The sequence below is a fragment of the Eumetopias jubatus genome, unplaced genomic scaffold (genome assembly GCF_037043125.1).
Source record: "Eumetopias jubatus isolate StellerSeaLion01/CBP00866 unplaced genomic scaffold, mEumJub1_p1.0 scaffold_6, whole genome shotgun sequence".
Lineage (NCBI taxonomy): Eukaryota > Metazoa > Chordata > Mammalia > Carnivora > Otariidae > Eumetopias > Eumetopias jubatus.
The window spans coordinates 109,307,353-109,320,008 of NW_028274812.1; positions in this window are offsets into that span (position 1 = coordinate 109,307,353).

Genomic DNA, 12,656 nt, shown 5'->3' on the forward strand with positions numbered 1-12,656 from the left:
AGGAAAAAGACATACATGTACAAAATAAGGGTTGATACAATGAAGGGATGGAAGATGAGTGTAAAGATGAAAATTTTCAAGATTTTATAAAAGGAATTGATAAGATAAGAAGTTGCTTGAAAAAAGAAAGAAGAAGATTTAAATTAAAAAAGAAAAGAGAAGGGAGAGAATGTGATCAGGCAGGAAACTAGAACAAAGCCATACACTAGGGATTTAGGGTATATTTCGATCTGTTAGAAGACACTGTATCTCAAAATTTTAAAGAGAGAACAACTTATATATATATGCCAAAAATAAGGGTAACTACAATGAAGGGATAAAATATGACTCTAAAAATGAAAAATGAAAATTTTTTTTTAAAAAGCGATCGATAAGATGTTGGTTGAAAAAGGGAAAAAGAAGAATTAAAAAAAAACAGTTAAAAAAATCAACTTTGATGAACCAATGACTCATGGTAAAAAACAGCCATGAATTCTATGTGCAGTATTCCCCTAGCACTGGAGTTCTCCCGTTCTCCTTGATCGGTAAACTTGGTCTTGGCTTGCTGGCTGTTCGTGCTGATCTTCTCGGGGAGGGGCCTGTTGCTGTGGTTTCCAAATGCCTTTGCCGGAGACCGAATTGCCCCGCCCTTGTCGGTCCGGGCTAAGCAAGCTGCTCGGGTTTGCTCTCAGGAGCTTTTGTTCCCCGCAAGCTCTCGGTACAGCTTTGGAGGACCAGGGTGAAAATGGTGGCCTCCCAATCTCCACCCAGAGGAGCTGAGAACTCGGGGCCCCACTCCTCAGTGCGCCTCCAGAGAAAAGCAGTCACTCCCGTCTCCCTGGTCTCCGGCCGCACTCCGTGCTCACCCGGCCTGTGACTGAGCGCAAAACCATTTTCTGAGGGAGACTCAGGCTCGGCAGAAGGCAGAACACGACTCCCCACTTGTTTCATGAAGCCAGCCCTGTGGCCCCACTTTGGCATGCAAGTCCAATTGCTAGCAGACTGACTCGAAGCGGCCACCGCGTGGAGAGACCGTGCTCTAGCGACCGTCGACCTCTCTGAGGGAGGAAGCAGTGTACGCAGTACCGTGGCGGAGAGCCTGGGGAACGGGTGCCCTACGTCAAAGCGAGGGAGAAACAGGCCGGTGCGGAAGGCACCTCGCGGCTCAGCTCTCTTGCTACCTGAAGCTAGTAACGCTCTACTGCTCCACATGTGCTGGGAACGCTCAGGGCTCCACACTGGCTTGGAAGAAACAAGCCTTCACCAGCAAGCCCAGCCTTCAACTCACGTCGCCTCTCCACAGGGTGGCCACCTTATCAAGGGTGCTTGTGTGCCCACCTGGGGAGTGGGTCCCAGCAGAATTCCATGGGAGAAAGAAGCATGGGCCCAAAGCGCCTCTGGACTCAACTCCTCTTTTGTGAAGCTAGGTCGTCTGCCCACTGTGTGCGTTTAGTCCTAAGTGCCACCCGCCTAGCGCAAAGGAACAAGACTGGAGAGACTCCCGTGCCTCAGCCAAGAATGCCCTTCCTGAGCGCAAAGTTCATCTGTCGGGGGTTTGTGTGAAAGCATGAGAAATGGGACCTGAGCGTTCCTCGGACCGAGAGACAGGCCCAGAAGGAAGGCTGCTCTCGACTCCCCTCTTGTTTAAGGAGGTTAGCACTGCTGTCCCCTGTGTGCCTGCCTGGATGCCTGGGTACCTGGCCACTGTCACAGAGAATCCAAGCTGTCGAGTCACCGAACTTTAGCTACCATGGCTGTTCTCGAAGCTGCAGGAATTTTGCGGTGGTCGTGTTTGAGAGCCCGGAGAACGAGTCCCATCCGTGAAACTGAGTGAGAAACAGGATCGTGCAGAAAAGGCAGATCTCTCTCCCCTCTTGTTTCATGAGGCTAGTTGCGTGGCCCCGTGTGTGCCTCCAGGCGTAAAGCCAGCCACCCCACTCGAAAAGACAACACTTCTGGAGAACCCGTTCTTGCCCTTTGACCCGCCTTTCCTGGGAGTGGAAGCCTTTGGCCGTGAGCGTGGGTGAGAGCGCTGCAAGGGCTTTTGAACCCATATTCTGAGTGAGACCCAGGATGGGGCAGAAGGCAGAACACGACCCCCACTGGTTTCATGAAGCCAGCCCTGTGGCCCCACTTGGGCATGCAAGTCTCAATGCTCGCGTACCAACGCGAAGAAACAGCAGGGTAGGGGGACCGTGTTGTAGATAGCATCACTGTTGCGGAGGATGGAAACATTTTGAGTGTGTGTCCATGAGAGCCTGGGAGACGATTCCCCTATATCACTTGGCAAAGGAAACGGCTTTGTGCAGAGGCACCTCTCGCGTCAGCTCTAAGTTACACGATGCTAGCACTCCTGGGGCACGTGTGCATGGAGGCCTCAGTTCCAGGTCCCTCCGTGCAAGGCACAACACTGTGGAGAAACCGCGCTTTAGCCCCCACCGGTCCCTGGCGGGGAGGACGCTGTATAGTGTGTGCTGTGCCTGAGAGCCCGGGGAACGACTTCCCTATGTAAACCCGAGGGAGAAAATGGCCGGTGCCGGAGACGCCTCTCGGCTCAGCTCTCGTTCCTGGGGCTAGTACCGTTGCACCGGGTGTGCGTGCAGGCCGAGGGCCAACCGCCTAACTCGAAGGAAACACAGTGTAGAGAATCCGGGCTTTGGCCAGACTAGCCCTTCCTGACGGTGGAAGCCTTTGGCTGTGTGCATGCGTGCGAGCACTGCTAGCGAGTCCAAAACCATTTTCTTTTCTTTTTATTGTTATGTTAATCACTATATATTACATCATTAATTTTTGATGTGGTGTTCCGTGCTTCATGGTTTGTGCGTAACCCCCAGTGCTCCACGCAGAATGTGCCCTCCATAATACCCATCACCCGGCTCACCCTTCCCCCTACCCTCCTCCCCTCTAGAACCCTCAGTTTGTTTTTCAGGGTCCATCGTCTTTCACGGTTCGTCTCCCCCTCCGACTTCCTCCCCTTCATTCTTCTCCTCCTACCATCTTCTTTTCCTTTTTTCTTAACATATGTTGCGTTATTTGATTCCGAAGTTCAGATCTGTGATTCAACAGTCTGGCACAATTCACAGCACTCACCATAGCACATACCCTGCCCGATGTCTATCACCCAGCCACCCCCATCCCTCCCACGCCCCACCACTCTAGCAACACTCAGTTTGTTTCCTGAGATTAAGAATTCCTCATATCAGTGAGGTCATGTGATACATGTCTCTCTCTGATTGACTTATTTCACTCAGCATAACACCCTCCAGTTGCATCCATGTCGTTGCAAATGGCAAGATCTCATTCCTTTTGATGGCTGCATGTTATTTCATTGTGTGTACATACCACCCCTTCTTTATCCATTCAACTGTCGATAGACATCTTGGCTCTTTCCACAGTTTGGCTCTTGTGGACACAGCCGCCATAAACATCGGGGGGCACGTACCCCTTCAGATGCCTACATTTGTATCTTTGTGGTAAATACCCAGTAGGGCCATTGCTGGATCGTATGGTAGCTCTACTTTCAACTGTTTGAGAAACCTCCATAGTGTTTCCCAGAGGGCTTGCACCAGCTTGCCTTCCCACCAATAGTATAGGCGGGTTCCCCTTTCTCCGCATCCCCGCCAACATCTGTCGTTCCCTGACTTGTTAATTTTAGCCATTCTGACTGGTGGCAGGTGCTATCTCATCGAGGTTTTGATTTGGATTTCCCCGATGCCGAGCGATGTTGAGCATTTTTTCATGTGTCTCTTGGCCATTTGGATGTCTTCTTTGGAAAAATGTCTGTTCACATCTTCTGCCCATTTCTTGATTGGAGTAGTTGTTCTTTGGGTGTTGAGTTTGATAAGTTCTTTATAGATTTTGGACACTAGTCCTTTCTCTGATATGTCATCTGCAAATATTTTCTCCCATTCTGTCGGTTGTCTTTTGGTTTTGTGGACTGTTTCTTTTGCTGTGCAAAAGCTTTTGATCTTGAAGAAATCCCAAGAGTTCATTTTTGCCCTTCATTCCCTTGCCTTTGGCAAGGTTTCTAGGAAGAAGTTGCTGTGGCTGAGGTCGAAGAGGTTGCTGCCTGTGTCCTCCTTTAGGATTTTGATGGACTCCTGTCTCACGTTTAGGTCTTTCGACCATTTGGAGGCTATTTTTGTGTGTGGTGTAAGGAAATGGTCCAGTTTCATTCTTCTGCATGTGGCTGTCCAATTTTCCCAACACCATTTGTTGAAGAGACTGTCTTTTTGCCATTGGACATTCTTTCCTGCTTTGTCAAAGATGAGTTGACCATAGAGTTGAGGGTCCCTTTCTGGGCTCTCGATTCTGTTCTGTTGATCTATGTGTCTGTTTTTGTGCCAGTATCATACTGTCTTGATGATGACAGCTTTGCAATAGTGCTGGAAGTCCGGAATTGTGATGCCGCCAGCTTTGCTTTACTTTTTCAATATTCCTCTGGCTATTCTGGGTCTCTTCTGGTTCCATACAAATTTTAGGATTATTTGTTCCATTTCTTTGAAAAAAGTGGATGGTATTTTGATGGGGATTGCACGGAATGTGTAGATTACTCTAGGCAGCATTGACATCTTCACAATGTTTGTTCTTCCAATCCATGAGCAGGGAACGTTTTTCCATTTCTTTGTGTCTTCTTCCATGTCTTTCAGGAGTATTTTATACTGTTCTGAGCACAGATCCCTTGCCCCTTTCGATAAATTTATTCCTAGGCATCTTATGGTTTTGGGTGCAGTTGTAAATGGGATCGACTCCTTGCTTTGTCTCTCTTCGGTCTTGTTGTTGGCGTATAGGCATGCCACTGATTTCTGTGCATTGATTTTATATCCTGCTACTTTACTGAATTCCTGTATGCGTTCAAGCAGTTTTGGGGTGTTTGGGTTTTCCACATACAATATCATATCATCTGCAAAGAGGGAGAGTTTGACTTCCTCTTTGCCGATTTGGACGCCTTTGATTTCTTTTTGTTGTGTGATTGCTGTGGCTAGTCCTTCTAATAGTATGTTGAATAGCAGTGGTGAGAGTGGACATCCCTGCCGCGTTCCTGACCTGAGGGGAAAAGCTCTCAGCTTTTCCCCATTGAGAATGATATTCGCTGTCGGTTTTCCATAGATGGCTTTTAGGATATTGAGGTATGTGCCCTCCATCCCTATACTCTGAAGAGTTTTGATCAAGAAAGGATGCTGTACTTTGTCAAATGCTTTTTCTGCATCTATTGAGAGGATCATATGATTCTTGTTCTTTCTTTTGTTAATGTATGGCATCACGTTGATTGATTTGCGGATGTTGAACCAGCCTTGCAGCCCAGGGATAAATCCCACTTGGTCGTGGTGAATAACCCTTTTAATGGAGTATTGGATCCTATTGGCTAGTATTTTGGTGAGAATTTTTGCATCCATGTTCATCAAGGATATTTGTCCGTAATTGTCCTTTCTGATGGGGTCTTTGTCTGGTTTTGGGATCAAGGTAATGCTGGCCTCATAAAATGAGTTCGGAAGTTTTCCTTCCATTTCTGTTTTTTGGAACAGTTTCAGGAGAATAGGTATTAATTCTTCTTTGAATGCTGATAGAATTCCCCTGGGAAGCCATCTGGCCCTGGGCTTTGGTTTGCTGGGAGATTTTTGATGACTGCTTCAATTTCCTTAGTGGTTATAGGTCTGTTCAGGTTTTCTCTTTCTTCCTGGTTCAATTTTGGTAGTTGATACATCTCTAGGAATGCACCCATTTCTTCCAGGTTATCTGATTTGCTGGCATAGGGTTGCTCATAATATGTTCTTATAATTGTTTTTATTTCTTTCGTGGTGGTTGTGCTCTCTCCTCTTTCATTCATGATTTTGTTGATTTGGGTCATTTCTCTTTTCTTCTTGATAAGTCTGGCCAGGGGTTTATCAATCTTGTTCATTCTTTCAAAGAACCAGCTCCTAGTTTCGTGGATCTGTTCTAATGTTCTTTTGGTTTCTATATCATTGATTTCTGCTCTGATCCTTATGATTTCTCTTCTCCTGCTGGGTTTAGGCTTTATTTGCTGTTCTTTCTCCAGCTCCTTTAGGGGTAGGCTTAGGTTGTGTATTTGACACCTTTCTTGTTTCTTGAGAAAGGCTTGTATTGCTCTCTACTTTCCTCTCAGGACTGCCTTTGCCGTATCCCAAAGATTTTGGACCGTTATGTTTTCATTTTCATTGGTTTCCATGAATTTTTTTAATTCTTCTTTAATTTCCTGCTTGACCCATTCATTCTTCAGTAGGATGCGCTTTCGCCTGCATGTATTTGAGTTCTTTCCAACTTTCCTCTTGTGATTTAGTTCTAGTTTCAAAGCACTGTGGTCCGAAAATAGGCAGGGAATGATCCCAATCTTTTGGTACTGGTTGAGACCTGATTTGTGACCTAGGATGTGATCATTTCTGGAGAATGTTCCATGGGCCCTAGGGAAGAATGTGTATTCCGTTGCTTTGGGATGGAATGTTCTGAATATGTCTGTGAAGTCCATTTGGCCCAGGGTGTCATTTTGAGTCTTTATTTCCTTGTTGATCTTTTGCTTAGATGATCTGTCCATTTCAGTCAGGGGGGTGTTAAAGTCCCCCACCATTATTGTATTGTTGTCAATGTGTTTCTTCACTTTTGTTATTAATTGCCCTATATAATTGGCTGCTCCCTGTATGGGGCCTAGGTATTTACAATTGTTAGATCTTCTTGTTGGATAGACCCTTTAAGTAGGATATCGTGTCCTTCTTCATCTCTTATTACAGTCTTTGTTTTAAACTCTAATTTGTCTGATATAAGGATTGCCACCCCAGCTTTCTTTTGGTGTCCATTAGCATGGTAATGCAGTGTCTTTTGGGGGTGTCTTTGGGTCTAAAATGAGTCTCTTGCACACAGCATATTGGTGGGTCTTGTTTTTTAATCCAATCCGATAACCTGTGTCTTTTGACTGGGGCATTTAGCCCGTTTCCATTCATGGAAACTATGGAAAGGTAGGAATTTAGTGCCATTGTATTGCCTGTAATGTGACTCTTACTGTATATTGTCTGTGTTCCTTTCTGATCCATGCTGCTTTTAAGCTCTCTCTTTGCTTAGAGGAGCCCTTTCAATATTTCTTGGAGGGCTGGTTTCGTGTTTGCAAAGTGCTTCAGTTTTTGTTTGTCCTGGACGCTTTTTATCTCTCCCTCTATTTTCAATGGCAGCCTAGCTGGATATAGTATTGTTGGCTGCATATTTTTCTCGTTTAGTGCTCTGAAGATATCTTGCCAGTTCTTTCTGGCCTGCCAGGTCTCTGTGGATAGCTCTGTTGCCAATCTCATTTTTTTACCATTGTAGGTTACCTATCTCTTCTCCCGAGCTGCTTTCAGGATTTTCTCTTTGTCTCTGAGACTCGTAAGTTTGACTCATAGAGGTCGGAGTGTTGACCTATTATTATTGATTTTGAGAGGGTTTCTCTGTGCCTCCTGGATTTTGATGCCTGTTTCCTTCCTCAAATTAGGGAAGTTCTCAGCTATTATTTGCTCCAATGTACCTTCTGCCCCCCTCTCTCTTTCTTCTTCTGGGATCCCAATTATTCTAATGTTGTTTCGTCTTATCGTATCACTTATCTCTCGAATCCTGCCCTCGTGATCCTGTAGTTGTTTCTCTCTCTTTTTCTCAGCCTCTTTATTTTCCATCGTTCGCTCTTGTATATCGCTGATTCTCTCTTCTGCCTCATTATCCTAGCAGTTAGGGCCCCCAGTTTTGATTGAACCTCACGAATAGCTTTTTTGATTTCGACTTGGTTAGATTTTAGTGCTTTTCTTTCTCCACAAAGGGTTTCTCTAATAACTTAGAGAAAAAACGCTTTTTTCAAGCCCAGCTCGCATCTTTAAAGTCATGATTCTGAACTCTAGGTCCGACATCGTACTAATGCCCATATTGAGTATTTCTCTGGCTGGCGCTACTACCCCTTGCTCTTTTTGCTGAGGAGTTTTCTTTCGTCTTGTCATTTTGTCCAGAGGACAACAGATGAATGAGAGAACAAAACGCTAACAGGTTAACAACGTCCCCAGCAAATATACTCTATACAAATCAGAAAAGGCCTGAAACCAGGGAAAAAGAAAGGGAAAGAAAGAAAAAAGAAAGAGAGAGAGAAAAAAAAGATACAAACAAAAACAGAACAATACAAAATAGGCAGAATATGATCAAATATGCTCAGGCTACTGCATAGATCACCGCCACACACTAGATTTGGGGCGTATTTTGGTCTGGTAGAAAAAAGTGCCTCCTAAAATTTGAAAGGAAGAAAGACATACATATACAAAAAAAGGTTGATACAATGAAGGGATGGAAAATGAGTGTAAAGATGAAAAGTATAGAAGATTTTATAAAAGGAATTGATAAGATAAGAAGTTGCTTGAAAAAAGAAAGAAGAAGATTTAAATTAAAACAGAAAAGGAGGGGCGCCTGGGTGGCTCAGATGGTTAAGCGACTGCCTTCGGCTCAGGTCATGATCCTGGAGTCCCGGGATCGAGTCCCGCATCAGGCTCCCTGCTCAGCAGGGAGTCTGCTTCTCCCTCTGACCCTCCCCCCTCTCATGTGCTCTCTCTCATTCTCGCTCTCTCAAATAAATAAATAAAAAAAAAATCTAAAAAAAACAGAAAAGGAAAGGGAGAGAATGTGATCAAGCAGGAGACTAGATAAAAGCCATACACTAGGGATTTAGGGTATATTTCGATCTGTTAGAAGACACTGTATCTCAAAATTTTAAAGAGAGAACAACTTATATATATATGCCAAAAATAAGGGTAACTACAATGAAGGGATAAAATATGACTCTAAAAATGAAAAATGAAAATTTTTTTTTAAAAAAGCGATCGATAAGGTGTTGGTTGAAAAAGGGAAAAAGAAGAATTAAAAAAAAAACAGTTAAAAAAATCAACTTTGATGAACCAATGACTCATGGTAAAAAACAGCCATGAATTCTATGTGCAGTATTCCCCTAGCGCTGGAGTTCTCCCGTTCTCCTTGGTCGGTAAACTTGGTCTTGGCTTGCTGGCTGTTCGTGCTGATCTTCTCGGGGAGGGGCCTGTTGCTGTGGTTTCCAAATGCCTTTGCCGGAGACCGAATTGCCCCGCCCTTGTCGGTCCGGGCTAAGCAAGCTGCTCGGGTTTGCTCTCAGGAGCTTTTGTTCCCTGCAAGCTCTCGGTACAGCTTTGGAGGACCAGGGCAGAAATGGTGGCCTCCCAATCTCCACCAGGAGGAGCTGAGAACTCGGGGCCCCACTCCTCAGTGCGCCTCCAGAGAAAAGCAGTCACTCCCGTCTCCCTGGTCTCCGGCCGCACTCCGTGCTCACCCGACCTGTGACTGAGCGCAAAACCATTTTCTGAGGGAGACTCAGGCTCGGCAGAAGGCAGAACACGACTCCCCACTTGTTTCATGAAGCCAGCCCTGCGGCCCCACTTTGGCATGCAAGTGTAATTGCTAGCGGACTGACTCGAAGCGGCCACCGTGTGGAGAGACCGTGCCCTAGCGACCGTCGACCTCTCTGAGGGAGGAAGCAGTGTACGCAGTACCGTGGGGGAGAGCCTGGGGAACGGGTGTCCTATGTCAAAGCGAGGGAGAAACAGGCCGGTGCGGAAGGTACCTCGCGGCTCAGCTCTCTTGCTACCTGAAACTTGTAACGCTCTACTGCTCCACGTGTGCTGGGAACGCTCAGGGCTCCACACTGGCTTGGAAGAAACAAGCCTTCACCAGCAAGCCCAGCCTTCAACTCACGTCGCCTCTCCACAGGGTGGCCACCTTTTCAAGGGTGCTTGTGTGCCCACCTGGGGAGCGGCTCCCAGCAGAATTCCAAGGGAGAAAGAAGCATGGGCCCAAGGCGCCTCTCGACTCAACTCCTCTTTCGTGAAGCTAGGTCGTCTGCCCGCTGTGTGCGTTTAGTCCTAAGTGCCAGCCGCCTAGCGCAAAGGAACAAGACTGGAGAGACCCCCGTGCCTCAGCCAAGAACGACCTTCCTGAGCGCAAAGTTCATCTGTCGGGGGTTTGTGTGAAAGCATGAGAAATGGGACCTGGATGTTCCTCGGACCGAGAGACAGGCCTGGAACGAAGGCTGCTCTCGACTCCCCTCTTGTTTAAGGAGGTTAGCATTTCTATCCCCTGTGTCCCTGCCTGGACGCCAGGGTACCTGGCCACTATCACGGAGAATCCAAGCTATCGAGTCACCGAACTTTAGCTACCATGGCTGTTCTTGAAGCTGCAGGAATTTTGCGGTTGTCGTATATGAGAGCCCAGGGAACGGGTCCCATGCGTGAAACCGAGTGAGAAACAGGATTGTGCAGAAGGCAGCTCTCCCTCCCCTCTTGTTTCATGAGGCTAGTCGCGTGCCCTCGTGTGTGTCTGCAGGCGTAAAGCCAGCCACCGCACTCGAAAAGACAACACTTCTGGAGAACCCGTTCTTGCGCTTTGACCCGCCTTTCCTGGGAGTGGAAGCCTTTGGCCGTGAGCGTGGGTGAGAGCGCTGCAAGGGCTCTCATATTCTGAGTGAGACTCAGGATGGGGCAGAAGGCAGAACACGACCCCCTACTGGTTTCATGAAGCCAGTTCAGTGGCCCCACTTGGGCTTGCAAGTCTAAATGCTTGCATACCAACGCGAAGAAACAGCAGGGTAGGGGGACCGTGTTGTACATAGCATCACTGTTGTGGAGGGTGGAAACACTTTGAGGGTGTGTGCATGAGAGCCTGGGAGACGATTCCCCTAAATCACTGGGCGAGAGAAATGGCTTCGTGCAGAGGCACCTCTCGCATCAGCTCTAAGCTGCCCGAAGCTAGCACTCCTCCGGCATGTATGCGTGGAGGCCTCAGAATATGGGATCAAAAGCCTTTGCAGCGCTCTTTTTTTTTTTTTTAATTGTTCTCTTTCCCTTTTTCAACCAACATCTTATGGATCACTTTTTAAAAAAAAATATTTTCATTTTTCATTTTTAGAGTCATATTTTATCCCTTCATTTTAGTTACACTTATTTTTGGCATGTATATATATAAGTTGTTCTCTCTTTAAAATTTTGAGATACATTGTCTTCTAACAGATCAAAATATACCCTAAATCCCTAGTGTATGGCTTTGTTCTAGTTTCCTGCCTGCTCACATTCTCTCCCTTCTCTTTTCTTTTTTAATTTATATCTTCTTCTTTCTTTTTTCAAACAATTTCTTATCTTATCAATTCCTTTTATAAAATCTTCTATACTTTTCATCTTTACACTCATCTTCCATCCCTTCATTTTATCAACCCTTATTTTGTACATGTATGTCTTTCTCCCTTTCAAATTTTAGGAGGCACTTTTTTCTACCAGACCAAAATACGCCCCAAATCTAGTGTGTGGCAGTGATCTATGCAGTAGCCTGAGCATATTTGATGATATTCTCCTTGTTTTGTATTGTTCTGTTTTTGTTTGTATCTTTTTCTTTTTTCTCTCTCTCTTTCTTTTTTCTTTCTTTCCCTTTCTTTTCCCCTAGTTTCAGGCCTTTTCTGATTTGTATAGAGTATATTTGCTGGGGACGTTGTTAACCTGTTAGCGTTTTGTTCTCTCATTCGTCTGTTGTCCTCTGGACAAAATGACAAGATGAAAGAAATCTCCTCAGGAAAAAGAACAAGAGGTAGTAGCGCCAGCAAGGGACCTACTCAATACGGACATTAGTATGCGTCGGACTTAGAGGTCAGAATCATGACTTTAAAGATAAGAGTTGGGCTTGAAAAAAGCGTGGAAGTCATTAGAGAAACCCTTTGTGGAGAAATAAAAGCACTAAGATCTAACCACGTCGAAATCAAAAAGGCTATTAGTGAGGAGCAAATCAAAACTGGGGGCCCTAACTGCTAGGATAAATGAGGCAGAAGAGAGAATCAGTGATATACAAGAGCAAATGATGGAAAATAAAGAGGCTGAGAAAAAGAGAGAGAAACAACTACAGGATCACGAGGGCAGGATTCGAGAGATAAGTGATACGATAAGATGAAACAACATTAGAATAATTGGGATCCCAGAAGAAGAAGAAAGAGAGGGAACAGAAGGTATATTGGAGCAAATAATAGCTGAGAACTTCCCTAATGTGAGGAAGGAAACAGGCATCAAAATCCAGGAGGCACAGAGAACCCCTCTCAAAATCAATAATAATAGGTCAACACCCCGACCTCTAAGAGTCAAACTTTCGAGTCTCAGAGACAAAGAGAAAATGCTGAAAGCAGCTTGGGAGAAGTGATAGGTAACCTATAATGGTAGAAATATGAGATTGGCCACAGACCTATCCACAGAGACCTGGCAGGCCAGAAAGGACTGGCAAGATATCTTCAGAGCACTAAACGAGAAAAATATCCACCCAACAATACTATATCCAGCTAGGATGTCATTGAAAATATAAGGAGAAATAAAAAGCATCCAGGACAAACAAAAACCGAAGGAATTTGCAAACTCGAAACCAGCCCTCCAAGAAATATTGAAAGGGGTCCTCTGAGCAAAGAGAGAGCCTAAAAGCAGCATGGATCAGAAAGGAACACAGACAACATACAGTAACAGTCACCTTACAGGCAATACAATGGTACTAAATTCCTACCTTTCCATAGTTTCCATGAATGGAAACGGCCTAAATGCCCCAGTCAAAAGACACACGTTATCGGATTGGATTAAAAAACAAGACCTACCAATATGGTGTCTGCAAGAGACTCA